Raw genomic sequence first — 13,689 nt, forward strand, 5'->3', positions numbered from 1 at the left:
TGACACTTTTCTTTCTCTTTCACCATCTACTGGGCAAGTAGAGAGAAGAGTAGGAAAGAAAAAAAATGTGTCAGAGTCACGCTCTGGAGACCCTGAACTACTCCTTGGAAGACATCCATCCAACCAGGTGCATCTAACCTTATGGGATGTTGTCTACACAAAAATTGATTTTTTTTCCTGTTTGTTTAAAAAAGTTTCTTAATCTACTCTATCCAATAGGTAAGGTGACATATGACTCAGGAGGACAGACTGAGGGAAGCTCAAGGTTCTTAATAAGATGAAGGAGTAGATAGGTTGCAGAAACAAAATAGATCCCCAAACCAGCAAAGCAGAAAGGAACCCTGCAGGGTACGGGAGCATATGTTTTGTAGGCAGTGATCCATACAGGAACTAGAGCAGTGTGAACCCCCATTCACAGACTCTTTCCCATCTCATCCCATCACTTCTCCTTCAACATCATCAACATCCAAAGTACCAAAGTGCTTCCCAGTGTTTGATTCCTTTCATTTCTAGCAATTGCCCTACAAAGGAAGCTTTGTTACAATCCCATCTTGTCAGAAAGGAAAGCCAGCCTGACAGTGAGCAAGAAACTTGCCCAGAGTTGCCAGGTCACCAATCCTGAAAACTTGATCTTAGAGGCTGGCTGTTGACCTTATTGAATGTTCTCCCCCCCCCTTTTTTTTACACATCCCCTCTCAGGTTTTTCCTCTTTCCTATTCTTACAACTCTGTGCATCCAGCCATCCACTGGCTCATGCTCATCCATCCATCCATCCATCCATCCATCCATCCATCCATCCATCCATCCATCCCCTCACCTATAAATCCACTTACTCATCTTATTCAACTGTTGATGCATCACCCCTCTGTCTAGTCATACATTTATGCACCATCTGCTGCTCATACATTCATCTGCCCATCTATCTATCCATTCATATAATCACCCATCATCCCATCTATTCATTCATTCACAGATTGTCCATTTGCCCATCCATCCATTCAGCCACCACCAGTCTACCTAGTCATCCATGTAATGACCCACAGATCCTTCTGCCCATCCATCCATCTAGCCATTCACTGCCAAACCATCTACTTATCTATTCAATCACCCATGGACCACCCATCTTTCCATCCATGTATGATTTACTCATATACACATTCTGATAACACTCTGAACTCTACTCTCAGTGTCAGCCCTGAAACCAGAATGGTGATCAAGAGACCCCGAGGAACATCTATCTGGATAGGAGTAATAATCTCTGGAAGATGTCAACTCAACAGCAGTCACTAAAGAATGGTAGACTTTCTCAGACTGCAGGAAAGTTAAATAAGCTGCAATCTTGGAGGTCAGCCTAGCATCAGGAGGGGGTAACAGAGGGGTGGATGACAAAGGTAGAGAATTCTGGATCACAAAATGGGGTAGAGAGGAAAGCAAAAGAGGGAGATGAGAAAAACATTTGCAACTGCAGAGGGCTGGCTAATAGGACAAGATTCTGTATTGCTTGGCTGGTTGCTTTGGAGTAGAATTTGTCCTGGTTAATACCTACCCATCCTCCCAACAAAAGGAGACTCTGGTCATATGACAGTTTCATTTCCCCAGGGACATTCTTGGCATTTTCTTCTTCTCCTTTCTCCCCTCTATCTGGGGGTTCATTTCCTTCCGGAGGGGAAGTACAGTGTGCCAGGTTTTGGCTTGTCGCCAGAGCTCTGGGAGAATTCCCACTGCTCCCTCTGCCTCCAACCTCTGAGCGGATGGAGAGATTGGAAATCAGCGACGTGTTCTCTTAGAAAGCCTAAGCTGGCTGCGGGATGCCAAGTGATGCTATCAATTGATTAACACACAGCCTGCCAGCTTCCTGCATGATAAGACCAGCCCCGTCCAGGAGGGAAGGCTGCAGTCCATTAGGAACGAGGAGCTCCTCACCTCCAGCCACACACCTTCAGCCTTTCCTGTGTGCCACCACGTGCTCTGAGCCCACTGCTGCACAATTCAAAGTGCAGCGGGCTCACACCATGTCCCTGGGGTTGGAGCCACAAGAGGGAATTACAAGCTGGCAGCTTCCTGCAAAGCACAGCTGCCATTGCCTGTGCAATGGGGAAGGATGTGGGGGTTGGAAGGCTGCTACCTTCTCACAGCAGATACCAGAAAAGTAGCTCTATATCCTTCCTCCACCCTTTCTTCATTTCTTTCCTCATTCCTTTTCTTCTATGTTCTTTTTTTTGTTTTGTTTTCCTGTCTCTCCTGTTTCTTCCTCCTACTTCCCCTTCTACCATCTTCCTGGACCTCCATACATAAACAGAGACACACCAAGGTGGAAAGAAAATACTAGGAAAATTAAGAACAGATAGGGGCTGAGGAAGTGGCCTAACTGGTTAAAAGCACTTGCTATCCTTTTAGAGGATCTCCATTCAGTTTCTAGAATCATCAGGGCAACCTTCAACCATCTGTAACTCCAGTCCCAAATGATTCGTTGGCATTTTCTGGCCTCTGTGGTCACTGGGCACCCATGTACACATACATGCCTATGTACAAAACACACACATGAAATTAAAACAAATCTAAATAGGGAAAGACAAGTAGCAGTGGGAGAGGAGGGGAGAGTATGTAGGGAAAGGAGAAGCATCTTCCATCTCTGGTGGGGGACAGGATGCACTGAGTGTAAATAGCTAGGATCAAGGGGCACACAGCTTGTGAAAGCAGAGAACAGACCACAGCAGCTCCTCTGAGGAAATGCTGTAGAGACAGAAGAAAGCATTTGCTCTGTTCTAGTGAGGTAGACACAGATGTAAGGCTCCAGACAAGAGAACTCAAAGGTTTGGCTGACTGGATGGGGGTTAAGACAAAAAGCCCAACAGCCTAGATCATCAGGCTTGAAGACCAGAAGGCATGGAAGCTCCAGCCAGCAGGCTTGGAGAACTACTGGCAAACTTAGTTCCTATCCTCTTATCCTTGCTACGTAATGATGGGGGCAGGCAGATGATGCCCTTATCTTTATTTCTGTGCCCACCTGGATTTGCTCCTTGGTAAAAAGCATCTCTCATAGGGCTGTGAGCCTCACAACACATCTCCTTGAAGCCTAGGGAATCTATGGGTCCTTCCTGTGCCCTCTTTACCTCCAAAGGGCTAACACAACTGAAAGTGGCTTCTGGATTCAGTGTCTGGCTAAAGGAAAAAAGCTGGAGGGTGTTCAGGGTTGGCTGGCAGGGGATGTCTGGACGAATTAGTAAATTAGCAGGGATGACTTCTGCTGGAAAATGAATGGGATGTCCACATGATAATTGGACAGACTCCTCCTCAATGAGGTCACTTGGATTCTTGCAGATAGAAACTAGACCACTACTCGTAATGGAGAAGAGTCCTGGAAACACACCTCTGAAATTTTTTCACATGCCTTGGCTAGAAGCTGGGAAAGATACTCTCAAAGTAATTCTAGAGGTTATTATGAAAGGCCTCATGTATCTCGGTAACAAACCATTGTTGTCTTGTTCTCTCAGAACCTTTCTTATGAGCACAGGCCTCACCTTTCATTTTGTTTAGAAGTGTCACAGAGAGCCAGAAAAGCCAGTTTGATGGCCCTGCCATTCAAAATAACAAGCTAGGGAGCAAGAACAGTGAGGTTGCACGAAATGAAGAGACTGCTTGTCTCTGAAAGATTGTACCCACTTATCCTTCGAAAAGGCTTTAGAGATGGCCCTGTCATTATCCTGGTCATTTCACTATGCTCAGAAAACTCCCAGGGTCACCTGAATATGAACGGATACAGAATGTTCGAGTATCAGAACCAAAAGCAAGCATCCTACCTATGGACTGATAACACGTCTGGTACCTTCCACTACCTAAGTTAAAATGCACATGGACTGCTCTGTGCTGTAGAATAGAGCAGAACGGGATGTTTTGCTGCAATGTGCAGGACTCTGCACAGTCCAAACACCGAGCCCACAGACACCTAACAATTAAATGTGTCACTTGGCAACAGGACTTGTCAGTGCCTTTAATGGGGGTAATTCATGCAGAATTCCATGAACCTTCCAAATGAAGGTGCATCATGAAACACTCCCCCAACCCACCTGACCCTGCCATACTGAGCAACAACTTGCAGGGACAGCTTCCATACTTGCACACAGATAAATCCCTGCTGCACCTCATCCCAGGTGGCCTGTGTGAGACACGGGCTTTATCAGAGATCAACTTTGTCCCTACTCATGCATCATATGACTCTTTTGAGAACCTCCCCCCCGTCTCCTACATAGTGTATTTTGAGTAGGGCAGATTGCAAGACGTCTACCCTAAACGTGACACAACTAGAGCCAGTGATTTTCATTTCCTCTCACTGATGACGGGGATGCGAGTGGGAAGCTGAAACTTTCTCACTGTATTTTGAAAGAATATTTATTAAAATTGTCCCCCCCCCACACACAAACAGGGGTGCTCATGCTTCCAATAAGACTGCTTAAACAGGGACCTCACAGTTGCAGAAGCTCTGGCTTTCAAGATAAGAGCAGGCCTAGATCTAAGAGTAGAACACATAGCATATGATACACAACTCCACTTCTGTTAAGTTCCACATTGGGTGATGATGGCAGAAGCCAGGCCATGGTTGCTTGAGGGAGGAATCCACTGGAAAGTGGTGATAGAAGATTCTTGGATGTTGGGCATTTCCTATATCCCAATCTGAGTGGAGGATATAAGAATATATGTGAATGTTAAGTAAGAATCATTGAAAAAAATCAGTTGATAAACTGCTTGATGAGATAGCATGATGACTTGAATTATATATGTAACAACCAGGATGGGTGCTGTAACACATGCATGCAATCCCAGCATCAGCGGGGCAGAGCTAGGATTCTTTGGGCTCGATGGCCAACCAATCTAGCTGAACTAATAAGCTCCAGGTTCCGTGAGAGATCCAATCTTAAAAAAATAAGGTATGGAATGGGGTTATTTATTACCAACCTCTGGTCTCTTCATACAATGCGCCCACCCCCTACATGATCACATACACACATACCACATACAGATACATATGCATCGTCACCGAGCTATTATCTATTTTAAAATGAACACTTAACTACATTGTTTAACCCCAATTAAAAATAAATCAAGGGAACTGGAATGGCCCAATGAAGGCATGTTCCCTGTTTGGGGGCATCTCTGAATTTTTTTAAATGAAGATAATGAACTTGAAGTTGCCCTTTAATCCACTTAGATACATTCACAAGATATAAATGATTCCCAGGGCTTCCTTTGGGGGACGATTCTATTTTATTATCCAGAACACAAAAAGACTGTGTGAATTAAGACAGAGAATGAAATGGCTTCCTTTCTGCACAGACCTCATGATTCTGAGACTCAGGAGACTAAATCCTTGAACAAGGATTGAGATGGGGAGGGGGGCTCAAAAGCACCCCATTTTATGGATAATTTCCATGGGCTCTTAGAAACCTCCTGTTACTTCTCATGAAAGATGAGCTTTCTTCTTTGCATATGGATGAAATTTCCCGTCTGCATAGAAAATGAATCCTCTCTACACTGGGGACAAGGGGGCATATTCATAATACTCGAATCCAGAAGATACCAGGAAATTTAGACAACCTGTCAGTCTGTGCGTTGGAGATGGATATGACTAAAAATCAGTGGGGGAAGTGTTTGAATAAAGAATGAAAAAGTTGAAGTCTTGGGCCGTAAAATGTTCTCTTCCTGGGGCTGGAGAGAAGACTCAGTAGAGAAGAGGTCTTGCTGTACAAGTTCATGGACTGATTTTTGGATCCCAAGAACCTGTGTCAAATATTGGGTGTGTTCTCTCACATCTGTAACCCCAGCACTGTGGTGACGGAGGAGTGGAGACAGGAGTCTGTAGCTTTTCTGGTCACTGATCTAACTCCATGTCCTCCTCTGACCTCTGTGTGTATACATAGGCAGATACCACACACGTCTATCCCTGGAGATGGGAAATGGGGTACTAGTGTCCCACTTGTTTGTTCCACTTCCACTCTGAAGAACATTTAGGGAATGTAGAGTTCTGCCTCTGCTCTGTGGCTTTCCAGCGAATAATTTCTGCAGCTTCATCTCTCTGTGGATAATAAAGTAGGGATATTAAAATATAGTATGAAGGAAAACAAGTTCATGGACTGATTTTTGGATCCCGAGAACCTGTGTCAAATGTTGGGTGTGGTCTTTCACATCTGTAAGCCCAGTTTCTCTTCCTTAATCCCCTATTCCTTCACGTTCATCCAGGAGTTGGGCTCTGGGTGGGACTAGGATTTGAAGATGTGGTCCTGTTACTTGCACATCGTTGTAAACTTCTAGAATCTACACAATCCTGTATGTCAAAGAGAAGATGAAGTTCAACATTATGTTGATTCTTGTGTTTGCCCTGGGGGTTTACCTTAACAAGTGAGGAGCAAGGTGAGCCAGAAGCCAGGAGTGCAGGTATACTCCTAACATTGGAAGAGGCAAGTGTGTTTTCTATTAATCTTGCTGGTCTTACTAGTTAGGGAGATTTAAGGAGATACTCTGGTACCTTTCAAGGGGCCATTCTATCTCAACCCTGTTTAAATTAAGTTTCCTCAATTTTGCTCTGGCAGTTCAATTCCTGAACTGTTTTGTAATAGACCTCCCTATTTATATTCACCAACTCTCTCACCAGTGGACCAATATTCTTTCGAACATCATAGAATAGGCAAGGCTAAGACAAGATCATCAATTCATTCACCCACTCATCCATCCATCCATCCATCCATCCATCCATCCATCCATCCATCCATCCATCATCTATATATACATACATACGTACATACATACTACATACATACATCCATATGTCTGTCAATCCATCATCCATCCATCCATCACCTATCCATCATCTATCCATCCATTCATACATACATACATACATACATCTATCCATCTGTCCACCTATCCATCATCCATCCATCCATCTATACATCCATCATCCATCCATCCATCTATCCATCCATCCATCCATCCATTTGTCCTTCCAGCTATGAACTTATCTATTGCATCCCCAAATGTTACAGGAGAGTGATGCTACAGATGGCCTGTCTGTATGAATTTTTGTGTTGCATTCACATATTCAAAACAGAGACATGGCCATTTAGAGGAGGCAGAAATAAAGACATTACTTAAAAGACCAGAACGTTATGTACATCAGGTACCCCACACTCTCAGTGAGGTCTAGCATCCTATGAACGGGGATCAGAGGACTGCACCCCCCTCCCAGCTTCCATGACATCCCTGAGCTCTAAGATTTCCTGGCTTTAGGAGCATAAATAAAAGTGTGCTCAGACTGAACACCTCACCGCAGCCATTAAAAAGAACATGTCAGAGCTATGTATTCATACTGACAGGAACAGACAGCTCTGAATATGGTGAAGTGAGGCCAGAAATGCATGCATACATTTACTATAATATGAAATTGGGGAAATTATATGCATTGCTGGGCAGGGTGGGATGATTGGATTGGACTTTGAGTAGCCATGTTCTGAGCATAAAGACATACTGGGATATATTTGTTTCTTAGCCAGAACAAAATGGTGGTGATAGTCACACAGGTAAGTCACACAGACCTGATATTTTTAGGTATTTAGGTTTGCTCCTGAGCTGTCATACCCCGGCAGTGGCTTCTGCAACAAGGGAAAGGACAGAGAAGGAACTGTATTTTACTGAGGATGTTGGATTGAATTAACAGGCTATGAGTCCAAATGGGGATCCTGAAGGAAAGCATTGGGTACATGTGGGAGGACTCTTGTAAAGAGGCAGAGCAAACAGTGGGGGCAATGGATAGATGGGTTGTGCTGTGCACCGCCCACATCCAGAAAAGATGAGAAGGAAGAGTGAAATGGGGTGCAGAAGGGAAGCCATTAGGGGTAGGATGGCACATTGGAGTCTCCTATGCTGATGCTGCATGCATAGAGATTTATAGTGAATTCTGAGCAGGCTCTGAAGAGATTAATAATAGCAGCCACGAACACTAGCCAAAAAAGGGATCTCTCACACACACTATGTACACACTGGAGCAAGCATACGCAGGGCTCAGCTCTCAGAGCCTGAGATGAGCATGTCGTGGCTGAGCATAAAATGTACCCAGACATGAGGATAGGTCCTGGGGTCTCACTAGTAAGCAAGAGTTGTTCTTCTTGGTGAGGTGTGGCTACCCACTTACGGTGGATGCTTATGAGAGAGGGCCATGCACAAGAAACAGGAAGAGAACCAGCTTTCTAGCCCAGTCCCAATTAGATCTAAAGTTGTCCACTGCCCTGTTTTTTCTCTGGTGATATCCATCAACCTCGTCCCGGAGCAGATACCCAGTTTCTCATCCCTGACACCTCAGCCTCTAAGCCAGCCACAAATGAGTCTGCATGTGCGCTCTGGGCTGTGCTCAGTTGCCTGATAGCTAGCAGGTAACAAAATAAAAGATGTTCTGCGCTGGATGAAATTAGGCCAGCTGATGAACAATTTTTCTTAGGAGGAATTTGCTTACCTAAAGCCGCTCAGCTAGATTTCATCGCATCAGGCAGGTATGCGCTCTTCTGAAAGTCACATGGGGAACTGGCTGCAGAAATGGGACATGAAGGGCTGAGCAGCTCTTTCTTCCAGAACAGTGGAGAAAGGAGCCCCTGGATCTTGTCTAGCCCTGAGTGCAGCAACCCTTCCGCCTAACCAGAACTCTGTTTACAAAGCCAGGAGCCAGAAGAAAGGCCAGGGGACCATAACTCAAGGGATGAATTCAGTAGTGGGAAGCTAAGCTTGTGAGGGTGGTGAGAGGCATCAGTCAGCATCAAAGAGATTTCTGTCCATGTGTGAGTACCTGAGTTTGATCCTTAATGCCCGTATTAAACAAGAAAAAAATTAGAAATCCTAGCACTGGAGGCAGACATAGGAAGATTGTCAGATGTTCTGGCCAGTTGGCCTAGAGTAATTAGCTAGCCTCATGGTTCCAAAGTGGATAGATAACTATGACCTGTATACACACACACACACACACACACACACACACACACACACACACAGAGGGGAGTTAAACTTAGAATGTTTCCTCATGACGTGAAATCTCAACATTCATTGCAAAGCTCTTTATAAATAAAAAGATCCTATCTGGAACTACAGCATGACAGCCCTGTGGGGTAGAGGGATTGTGATGCATCAAAGGACTGGGTGGTGACAATATGTCCAGCCCATCAGCCCTAGCAAACTTCCCGTGAGCATCTGAGAAGGATGTGCTTTGCGGCATGCTTCCTAGACTCATTTAAGGGCAGGGATCATAGGGGCCTAAAGAAACCATGCAACTTTGCAGAGATCAAAAGAACACCCAAACTCTGAATTGTAAGTGACCTTCGCCAATCAAAATTCACAGAAACAGCCCAAGAGGCAAAACCAAATGGTATATAAGACTGGATCCGGTCTTTCCTTATTCCATTCTATTTACCTGTCCATCTTCAAGCCCCATAGTCACCAACTCTAACAAAAGACAGAAAGGTATTCTGAGAACTGCCCCAGGTACAAATTCAAGGAACATGCATAGGCAACGTGTTTGCCACAGAACACACATGGAAACTTGATGGGCTTCCCATTAACAACCCCAAAGTACAAACAGATAGGGGCCTCACCAGTCATACAATGTGAGCTGAACTCTCTTCATACATGCCCAGGTCATCAGGAAGAGTAAACCAGCTACTGCCATGTACAAGACAGTGACTATCCCAAACAGCTGATGAAGTCTATGTGATTCCTTTCATTTTCTCCTCCAGTATTGCCTAGGTACCACACTCTGTCACTAAGCTACGTGCTCAGCCTTCTATTCATTTTCTGGTTTTGGACAGGGTCTCATTAAGTAGCCTGGGCTGAAACTGAACTCACATGAAAGTTCATGTGGGACCTGGGAATGTACTCTCCAGTGTAGCTGGGATGACAGGCTTGTCCCATCAGGCCTGGAGATGATTTCATACATATAAATTATAAAAGCTGGCATAGCTACTCTTTGGTTTAAGGCATTCACATCGAGATTACACTGGGTGAATGAGTTATGCACAGGCGGTTATAATGCATGTCTCAATTTTTATATTTTACTTTTTATATATTTGCTATATTACATTAACTTTACATATATATTTATTTCTAACTATAATGTGAAGACTGATTAAAAGTACCTTTCAAAGAATGGAATTAATGTCACCAGCCTTCTTTGCATTGACACACATTGCTTGTGGCAACCGTGTCTTTAGGTTGACCTGGAAGAACTTCTATACTTCCTGTGATAATGAACACCAAGAAAAGACCTTTACTCCCTTGTGTCTAATCCTTGGTGGGTTGCCATTAATGAAACTAGAATGTTTTTTTTTCCTAAGACTAATAATTCCGGGTGTATCAGAGATTGTTTGCAAACTGGGCTTATTGAAAAGGCCCAAGAGTTATGGGTCCTGGGTCATTTCCATGGTGACAGAAATGCTAAACCTGTGTTCTATGTTTTCCAAAGTCCTCCATTATGTTTAGCCTGCCCAGGAACCCAGAGCTGCTGAACACAGCTGGATTAGTTTTCTATTGCTGCCATGAGAGATGGCCACAGATGTAATGGCTAAACACCAAGCAGGTGTATTAGGTTGTATTCTTGGAGGTCAGAATTTCAGTGTGGGTCTCTTTGACTTAAAATCAAGGTGTGGGTGATTTGTGTCCCTTTGGGAAAGGCCCAGGGGAGGACTGGACCTGTGTATTTGGGCTGTTGGCAGAACTCAGATCTGCAAGCCTATATAGTACAAGGGTCCTTGTTTCCTGGCTCGCAATCAGCACAAGTTGCACACTCAGCTACTTGAAGAGTCTCTCCTGTCCTTACACAATGCTTCTATGTCTCAGAACCAGTCACATAACATCTATTTAGCTGAAGGTTCCAGATTTTGGATGATATTTGTGAAGTTCTCTACTTTAAAGGACTCGGATAATAAGACTAGGGTAAGTCATAGCCCAGAATCACCTCCTGCCCTGAGATCTATAACCCAACCACATATACAAAGTCTTTAGAAAGGAAAAAAAATCATTTATTTCTATTCTCACCCCAAGGCCTTGCATCTGTGATATATTTCCTTCAGTTAGGTGCCACCTCCTACATGCTGGGATCCACAGTGTGAGGATCAAGTGTTTAAACCCTAAGTTAGGGTTCATGTGGGACTTTTAATGAAGACCAAATTATGCTGCTCCTTTTTTTCCCAATCATTAAAAAAATCCCCAGGGTTTTCAAACTCTTATGCCAGGAACCGGGATGAAGACACAAATATGTAATTTATATGTAATGCAGTCTTTCTTTGGCCTATAGTATGACATACTCATAGGTATTATAGACCTGGGCACTGGAAACATGAAAACCCATTACTCTGAAGTGTCAGCCTAGGATACAGGAGAGCCTAAGTTTGGTCCCCAGTGCTGCATAAACAAGGGTATTGGCCCAAAATTCTGTTACTCCAATACTTTACAGGTAGAAGATCAGGAGTTCAAGGTCAACCACAACCAGTTCCTGACCAACATGGGAGACATGAGATTCTGTACTAAAATAATTAAATACACTTTCAACTTTTGACACTTAAAATTCTCTAGATTCATCTACCCTGAAGAAAGACAAGAAAGAAGATAAAGAGAAGAATTCTCCAAGGGGCAGACTCCATCTTAACATTGGTTTGTTCATTCATTCATTCATTCGTTCATTCATTCAAAAAACACTGAGTGTTAACTACAAATCAAGCTAGGTTCTAGTAATGATGGACACAATCAGGAACAATTCAGAAAACTCTGCACTTTTGGAGTTTCTATTTCAACAGGATGGATATGGTTCACAAATAAATGAGTCATTAAAATAAACAGGTTAGTAGGTAGTTTCTAAACTAGTTCTGAACTGTTACTTTTGGGTACTTCCTGATTTAAGCTAGAACATAGTCACAGTCTTGGTTACCATATTTCTTTTAGCTATCTTGGCTGCATGTGAAATAAAGGCCAAGGTAAAAGATTTGGTTAAACTATACTCAAATCCCTAATCTAGAATAAAATCTTCAACGATAACTGTTGTTATTTTAAAGCTACCATATCCAGGGACGTTTGTTACATGGTAATAGCCAACTAATTCAAGAATCATGCCAGATGAGAATGTTTTATGAAAAAAGTAGCAAATAAGGAAACTAGAGAATTCCAGATTGGAATTTGGCTGCATTTATTGAAAGAAGTTTTATATGAGATACTAAAACACAAGGAGCAGTGTGATACCCTAATATACACAGGACTCAAGACAACTATAATTTCTGATCTGTGATTTTCTTTTGCATGAACCAATGTAATCATCAGGCTCAAAGCAGTTACACATGGTGGGTCAGTTTTAAAGACACAACACAAATTCCGTGCCTTCATTACTCCCCCTGCATGGTATTACTAGGGCCATGTTATCACAGTTGCCATTAGGAAATTCTCTGAGTTTTATTAGTGGAGTGGTTTCTTGCTTTTTGGGGGTCTCTAACAAACCTTCTACCTCAGCCTGCATGTATATGGGTGGAGAATCCCATATGGATTCAGTTTGCACTTCACACAGAGAAACCATTCTCTTTCTAAAGGTAGATGGTGGGGATCGAGATACTTCACATGGGTGCCTGCTTGATAAACAATGGTGCTGGGAAAATAAACAAAGGAAGGGGCATTAGGCCAGCAGCTCTTACCCTGGACAGCCAGCACTGCTGCACAATGAAGGTTCAACTCTACAGCAATTCACATCTTGATTTCACATAATCTAGGGCTCCAAGCATGATAACTGCCCCTAATAGTGATTTCTTTTTTCTCTTGTAAGTTACAATTTAAGGTTCTTTACAGTGGCAGCGGGATGGAGGATATTGGTCAATATAATTCTTGGTCTTGTGGAGCCAGAGAATTAAGTGAATATAATGATTTATACAATCAAATAAAAATTCAGAATAGTAACAGTAACAATACATCTTTTCTCCACCTTGGAACTCTCTTAAGTCAATTTTAATGCCTCTACCAACAGGCAGGGCACTAGTGACAGCCTTTGAAAGAGTCTAAATTTTGGTATATAAAGTCTCTCTCTGTTTTACAAAGGAAGTTTTCAAGACAGGCAAAGAACTAATTGAACTTACTGTGCCTCTGAATTCCATATTAAAAATAAACAGTGACAGAACAAAAGGGTTCACTATGAGATCTTGTTGCTGCTGTGGGTGGTGGTTACACCCTAGAAGACACACTCTGTGAAATGTCTCTCTTGACTCAAGCAGAGTATAACCAACATACATAGATGCTGCCCTCTCTGTCCTCAACTTCCCCCCTCCATCTTTCCCCTGTTCTTGAGCATTTGTCAGTGTTTCCAGAGGACTCTGCAATGGGGCCAGATCTAGTAGAAGAGGTACTAATTGCTGAGAGCAATTATTCTGTGAACATCATAACCCACCAGCTAACAGGTATGCTTTGGTGTAGCTTGTACCTCCCTCTGCTCAGTAGACTTTCAGGTTATGTGGAGTGTCAGCAAGACTTCTCTCTCTATATATACATATATACAAGGGTAGACCAGTAGTCCAAACTACTATGGCTGCTTCTCAAGGCAGCTTCCTTCCTCTTCCCAAGTCCCTCTGTCTATGAATCTGCAACCTAGCCTGTTGGTCTCCTCGTGATGCTGGGTGCAATCAGACATGA

The 13,689-nt window shown here is 43.3% G+C and overlaps 1 long non-coding RNA gene across 1 annotated transcript in view; it reads right to left on the bottom strand.

The window, feature by feature from the left end:
- Nucleotides 1–13,689, bottom strand: part of Gm39256 — a 69,314-nt gene that overhangs the window by 20,146 nt on the left and 35,479 nt on the right. Inside the window, exon 2 of the long non-coding RNA XR_879215.3 lies at nt 1–13,689. This exon is cut by the window's left edge and continues 20,146 nt beyond it; it is cut by the window's right edge and continues 26,885 nt beyond it. This is a non-coding gene — a long non-coding RNA (predicted gene, 39256).

Source organism: Mus musculus, chromosome 8, assembly GCF_000001635.26.
Source record: "Mus musculus strain C57BL/6J chromosome 8, GRCm38.p6 C57BL/6J".
Classification (NCBI taxonomy): Eukaryota; Metazoa; Chordata; class Mammalia; order Rodentia; family Muridae; genus Mus; species Mus musculus.